Source organism: Vanessa tameamea, chromosome 14, assembly GCF_037043105.1.
Source record: "Vanessa tameamea isolate UH-Manoa-2023 chromosome 14, ilVanTame1 primary haplotype, whole genome shotgun sequence".
Lineage (NCBI taxonomy): Eukaryota > Metazoa > Arthropoda > Insecta > Lepidoptera > Nymphalidae > Vanessa > Vanessa tameamea.
Genome location: NC_087322.1, coordinates 3,832,713 through 3,840,243, shown reverse-complemented (window position 1 = coordinate 3,840,243; position 7,531 = coordinate 3,832,713).

The following is a 7,531-nucleotide window of genomic DNA, read 5'->3' as shown; positions in this document are numbered from 1 at the left end:
GTTTGCGAAGGCATCTTTGTCATGCACTAGATCAAATATTTGACTCACAGCAGGAGATCCTCGCTATAAAACATAGCCGCTAGCCAGCATAAAATAAAGAACAAAGTTATAATGACAGTTACTCGATCACCTTTATTATGAATTCATCCCAGAGGAATCATACATTATCCATAAAACAGTTCATTCCGAACCAATAAACTATGCAAAAAAATACTACAATCCATTGCTCAATTCCAGTGTGTAAGACAAAACAATAAAGTAAAATTTAATCATATTTTTCGTTTGTAATTTATTTGATCTATTTAGTTTCTTACTGATTCTTCTCAGTACAATCTATATTCTGGACCGGACGGGGCTTAAATTAAATTATAGCAAATGAAGATTCACAGTTTTTGATTACATATCAGTCAAAATGTCAATCATTTTCTATAGTGAAAATAATCCAAAATTAGCTTATAGAAAAGATTAAAGTGTTTCTTTAAACTGAGCACTCATTTACTCTTCAAGAGACCAACTTTGCATGATAAAAGTGAGTGGACCTAACTAAAAGTCTGCTCTCAATTATTACCCACAATCTCAACATCGCTCGTTTTACTCTTAAAGTAATATTTGTCGCTAATTAAGTTTCATATAAATTAAGTTGAAAGACTCACAAGATGTTCTCATAAAACCATTTATCAAACTAACATATTTTAGCCCAGCTATTGCCTAACGAATATAGGTAACAGCTTGTTCAATAAAAACAATCAACAAGGATTTAAATAAACAAATCAAATCTCGAATTTATCGAAGACGTAAAGTTTTAAAACGGCGTTTTTATTTTTGAAATTATTTCATTCGAATCGTTTTATATATTTCATTTTATAGAACGACAATTTATACGCAGAACGTAAAAAGCTTTCCACAGATTCACAGCTATTAAATGCTACTAATAGGGTTGACCAAGTATAAGTATGTAAGGTTCAAAAGAAAGGGATACGTCGTTAAACGATCCCATATCTCAGTGCTATCACAAAGAAAGAAGCCGAGAATATATATAGATTATAGCTGTAATATCGTGAAAAACGATCGAGAAATATATTGAAATAAAACTGACAGAATATAAGTATTTCTATTATCAAGGTTTTAAATGTATAAGCACAAGAAAAGTGCGTCTCATATACAACAAAAAAAAACATAATTAAGGATGACCAATTAGTTATATCGTTGGTTAAATACGATTCCTTTGGGTTTTCCACCTGCTCTATTTATTCATAAAAACTCCATCTTACACAAAGTTACAAACGCAGGTATAAAAGTGCTTAGTCTCAACTTTATCATAATCCCGTCTGGTGAAGTAATAGCGACAACAATAAAATAAAATCACGTGACCATCAAATAATTGTTACTATTAAGCCATCGTAACGTCACAGTGCATAAAGAATATAAGATAGCGCCCCACCCGTGTCAACAGGACGAAGCGTTACGGGCGCAGAATAATCCGTCCGGGTACGTCGTAAAATGTCCGAAATCGTTTATTCATTGCCACATCAAAGACCCTTGTTAAAATTCTATTCGTTTCGCCGGTATATTATCATTCCATGCCATGTGGGGGCTTAGATATGTTATTAGTTATTATAATATCCCGAGGATATGTGGAGAAACTCTTTTTGTTATTATTTTACTACACACTATATTTCGTCGGTGGAAAACTCGATACAACTTATCTACAGTAATATTAATATTTCGATGGTAATTGTAGGTTACTTTTGTTTCGAATAAATCTGATATGATCGTCTCTTTTTTTACCGAAAAGTAATTAACTAGATAGAACCACTCCTTATGAATATTCTTTCAATATACTACAATGTCCTTCATTGGATTAGTGAACAATATATACAATTACCATCAACGTGATTAATAAAACAATATTATATTACTTTTTTGTCAATTATATATTTAATTAGCCAAATATCTATATACCCATAACATTAGTAGTGTAAATGTAAAGTGTAGTAGGGTAAATATTATAGTTGCATAAAAAAGTTGTGTTTCATATATTCGTTTTTATTAGTATTATACGCAAAGAAACTAAAATATTTTACGATAATGGCACATACGCATCAAACTCGTGTTATCATATGACACAAACTTTACTTTAAATATTTATTTAGGATAATGTTGAGTAAATATATTAAATTCTCCGAGTCTAAGAAAGTATAACAAAAGTAGGTATAATTAATTCAAAATGTATGAGTTTAACATTACCTTAAAACATTTCTTCTTAATATGAAAAATGTCTTCATTTAAAAAAAAAATAAAGTGTCATCTGACTTATTCATTTATTTTTAATTTTATAATAGGTATATAGTTTATTATATTGTAACATATAAATACTTAATACGCCAGGTGTGTATTTCAATAGCTGTTTTTTTATAGTAATAAATACTATGTCAAGAATCTTTATGAAAGTGTCATGAACAACAATACAGAGATTCGACTTAAAATCTATAAAAATATAGTATAATGTATAAAAATAAATGATATTAAAATACATTTATCCCAAACATTTTGACTGAATAGTCAAAACTCAAAGGAATCGCGAGATTTAATGAAACGAATCGCCTTTTAAGATACACAATTCATTATTTATTTATCACTAACATCAAATCACGGTATAAAGCCGAAGAGTTTCAGTAACGTGAGTATTTAACTCAGTACAACTTAAACAAGCCAACCGCAAAGGATGTATTTGATTAAGCAGAGCTTGTGTAAATTCTTCTCAATTTAAACTCAAAAGTCTGTTTATTGAGTTTTAAAACAGTTACACGTCGTAAATTAAACAGGTGATTCACCGCGACAGGTACATAATTTAAACTCCTGGTCTAACGCTAATTACTAATCCATACTATTTTTTTTTTCAAACATTAAGCTTGCCTTGAAATTATGTATATAATTTATTTGAATGTTCTCGATCAATAAGCAAGTGTAATTCCAATATTTTTAATAAAGAAATTATAGATTTTTTAACACAAAAACGAGTTTATTTAAATATGAAATTATTATTCTGGAAATTTATTTATTGTATGTGTGTGTGTGTGTGTTTTTGAATGCGGTCCCCAAAAAATTCTTTAGTTAGATAGATTCACACGAAATACCCTTGTGTAATGTTTTTCGTAAATTCGATTTAAAAATGTCATCCCTTTTCATAAACATCTGAAGTCAAGGACTGATGACCACAAAAACCTGTCGCAGTCATCAAGGATGTATTATACATATGGATATAGTGTTATATTTTGATAGCCAGATATATGGACGAGAGGTAAACACAGCCTATGTAACCAAAAACCTTGAATTCCTACCTTACTGCTAATTGAATATTATAATTTCATACACCGATACCTATAGAAATTAAGTCCCCTCACAGATGACACGACAGAGAGACAAAGCCTTTTATGATTATGAATATATGTTCGAATTTCATTGTATCATTCGAGGAGTGAATTGTATTGTATTGTTTCTGTGGCTTGTATAAAAAATATAGCGACAAGGTGAAATATATTGTTATTACTAATTAATATAATAGTATATGTAGTGTATGCGCAAGCGCTTTGTTACGTCAGTCTAACACCTACCGTAGCCGAGTGCGCACGTCATACTTTATATCCTTCGCAAATATCAAAAGTGTGTTTTATTGGCCCCCGAGTCATTACAAGTGGCGACGAGGATAAAAGTGAGTACAATTTAATTTAAAAAAAAAAAAAATAAAAAAAAAGAAAAAAAATAAATAAGGAACGACAAGTAAATATTAAAATGAGTTGTTTATTGCATACAAGTGAATCGCCAGTGTTTATACACTGAAACGTTACATTTAACCGAAATTACTGTCGATAAGCAGACAATATTAATTGTAGTAAACAAATGTACATCACTATTCGTCACTATTAAGGGCCATGCATCCAATTAGATGAAATAAAATAAGGCCACGCAACTGAAAACTATGATTAGTATTATATTTATACCAATAAACGAGTAATATGCAAATACACAGACTAAAAGTACGTGGTTTAAAACTACCCGCAACATGTTAAAAGTGAAATCAACATTATTTATACAACAAATATTTGTAATACAAATAGTTTATTGTTGAAGATTTTGTTCGAAATGAAAACTAATTAAATATACTGTTCATACGATATTTTAAAACGATATAATTTTAATGATTAAATATTAAATACAAGGTATAAACCTTAACTAGAATCAATTTTTATATTTTCAATGTTGTTTATTTATATGTTATAATTACTATTGATTTCTTAAAGTGATTCAATATTAGTTTAAATTTTGGATTATAATTTGACTAAATAATAATAAAGTCAAATAGAATCTAATTACGCTTATAATTACGTTTACAATTTTTTACATTATTTAAAAACAATAAATAAATAACGGTATTTTAATCAAGTTTTCATCTGTTTGTGTGCATGTAGGTACAATTTATATTAAAAGAACCATACTTAAAATTTATATTAAAATATAATTAAGGGCCATGCAAGTAGTAAATAATAAAGGGCCACGCCGATTCATTAAGAATTTATTACACAATTATTTGATAATCTAAAAAAAAAAAAAAAAATGGTACCTCTTAATGAGTACTTATTATAGTAATAGGGCTACGCAGTTAATATACTGTTACTGATTATTATCGGTAAAAAGCCACGCAAAAATATATAAAAAAAAAAAAAAAAAACGAGTCAATATTTAATTACAGGTCGCCCCAAAATGACTCATGCATCATCCACACTTCCAAACTTAGACCATTTTGATTGTGAAGGCGACCCGACATCAGTCGGAACCCGCTGGGAGAAATGGAAAAGGGCACTTGAAATTTATTTGTTGGCTGCAAACATTGACACTCCTGTAAAGAAGCGAGCTACTCTTCTCCATGTTGGGGGACTAGCACTTCAAGAAGTTTATTATAATTTACCTGGAGCTCATGCTGAAGAAGGAGAAGGTATGGATGTCTATGTAATAGCCTTAAAGAAATTAGACAGCTACTTTGCTCCGAAGCAAAGTCGCATTTATGAGAGATATCTTTTCCGACTCATGAAACAAGAAGAAGGAGAACAATTTGAACGATTTTTACTAAGATTAAGAAATCAAGCTGGAAAATGTCAATTTAGTAACAAAGAAGAAAATATCATAGACCAAATTACAGAAAAATGTCGACTAGTCGAATTAAGAAAGAAAATTTTAGAGTTCGGGGACACAATAACTTTAGAAGAAATAATCGCCAAAGCAAATGCATTAGAAATCGTAGCCAGGCAATTAGAGCAGTTTAAAACTGTAAATTCTAATAATTTTAATCGAGCAGATATAAACAAAATTGATTATAAGAAAAAACATTACAAACAGTTTCGACAACAATCATCAAACACAAAATGCAGTAGATGTGGGAGCTTTTCACATTTACCTGAAGACATAAAATGTCCAGCGAGAGACAAACGATGCCTGAAGTGTGGTTTCATCGGTCATTTCCGTGAACATTGTAGGACTCGACAAAAAAGACTATTTACAAACAATAAGAGAGAACCGACAAACAAGAAATCTAGATTAGATGGAAAAAAAGATGCTGATAAATCTGAAATTGACTATATTTTCAACATTGATGGAAACGAAAACACAAAAGACAAGACCGATAAATTAGAAAAAGAAAAGAAAGATGATCCATTAGTAGAGTACATATTCCACCTAGATGAAGACGAAACGATACAATGCAATATAGGGGGAGTTACTGTTGAGATGTTGATTGATTCTGGAAGTAAATGCAATGTTATCACTGATAGAACATGGCAATTTCTAAAAGACAAAAGGGTGAAAATTTTTAATCAGACACGCAAACCTAATAAGACACTTATATCCTATGGTAGTAATAAACCTTTAGATATTATGGGCTCTTTTGACGCAAATATATCAGTCATTGACGATATTAATAGTATAAAATGTACTGTTTATGTTGTTAGAAATGGTACGCGTGATTTATTAGGCAAGGAGACGGCAATTCAATTAGGCGTTCTTCAAATTGGACTTCAAATCAATGCAGTAAGCAATGAAACACCATTAGAAAAAGCGTTTCCGAAGTTTAAAGGAGTGACGGTTCAGATTCCAATAGATCTAACAGTTAAACCAATCGTCCAACCATACAGAAGAGTTCCGATTCCTTTGGAAGAGAAGGTAGTCAAAAAATTAAAAGAACTAAAGGATGCAGATATAATTGAAGAAGTAAATGAACCATCACCCTGGGTGTCACCAATGGTTCCTGTTCTTAAGGAAGGGCAAGAGGAGGTACGTATATGCTTAGATATGAGAAGAACTAATGAAGCAATAATAAGAGAAAACCATCCTCTTCCAACAATGAGTGAATTATTACCAAATTTTCGACAAGCTAGATATTTTTCTAAACTTGATATAAAAAATGCCTTTCATCAAATCGAAATTCATGAGGATTGTAGGTATATAACTACATTCAGTACCAGTAAGGGGCTATATAGGTATAAAAGGTTGATGTTTGGTATTTCTTGTGCGCCAGAGATATTTCAAAAAATTTTAGAAAAAATATTGTTAGGTTGCGAAGGCACATTTAACTTTATTGACGATATAATTATTCACGGTACTACAGAAAAAGAACACGACGAAAGATTGAGTAAGGTATTAAGAGTTTTGAAGGAAAATAACGTTCTATTAAATGAAAACAAATGCATTTATAAAACACAAAAGATTGAATTTCTCGGTCATGAACTTTCGGTTAGTGGAATTAGGCCACTAGATAAATATTTAACAGCTATTAAAACTTTTAGAATACCAAATACTACTGAAGAAATTCAAAGTTTTCTGGGCTTAGTTAATTTTGTAAGTAAATGGATTCCCAATGTAGCTACACTTACTGAACCTTTACGAGAACTTTTACGTTTAGGCCTTGGAAAGTCAGCAAATATTCAGAAATTCTGGACATCAAAGCAGGATGAAGCATTTGATGTCTTAAAGAAAAGTTTATCTAATATTAAATCTTTAGGTTATTATAATCCTTTTGATAAAACACAGGTCATAGCTGACGCATCTCCTGTGGGCTTAGGCGCGGTATTAGTTCAGATTAATGGAGATGGTCCACGGGTGATCGCTTTTGGTCATAAGGCTCTTACTGATTGCGAAAAGAGGTATTGCCAAACAGAAAAAGAAGCTTTAGCGCTTGTTTGGGCCGTAGAGCACTTTAAAATATACCTGTTTGGCAAAGAATTTGACCTAATAAGCGACCACAAACCATTGGAAACCATCTTTGGACGAACATCTAAACCATGCGCTAGGATAGAACGGTGGGTGCTTAGATTACAAGCTTACAGGTATAAAGTCATCTACCGTCCAGGTAAATCTAATATAGCTGATACAGTTTCCAGACTTGGCAGGATTTCCTCGTCACAACCATTTGATTCAGAAAATTATATTAACCAAATTGTAAGTTACAGTAGACCAATCGCGGTTCCCTTGAATGAAATTA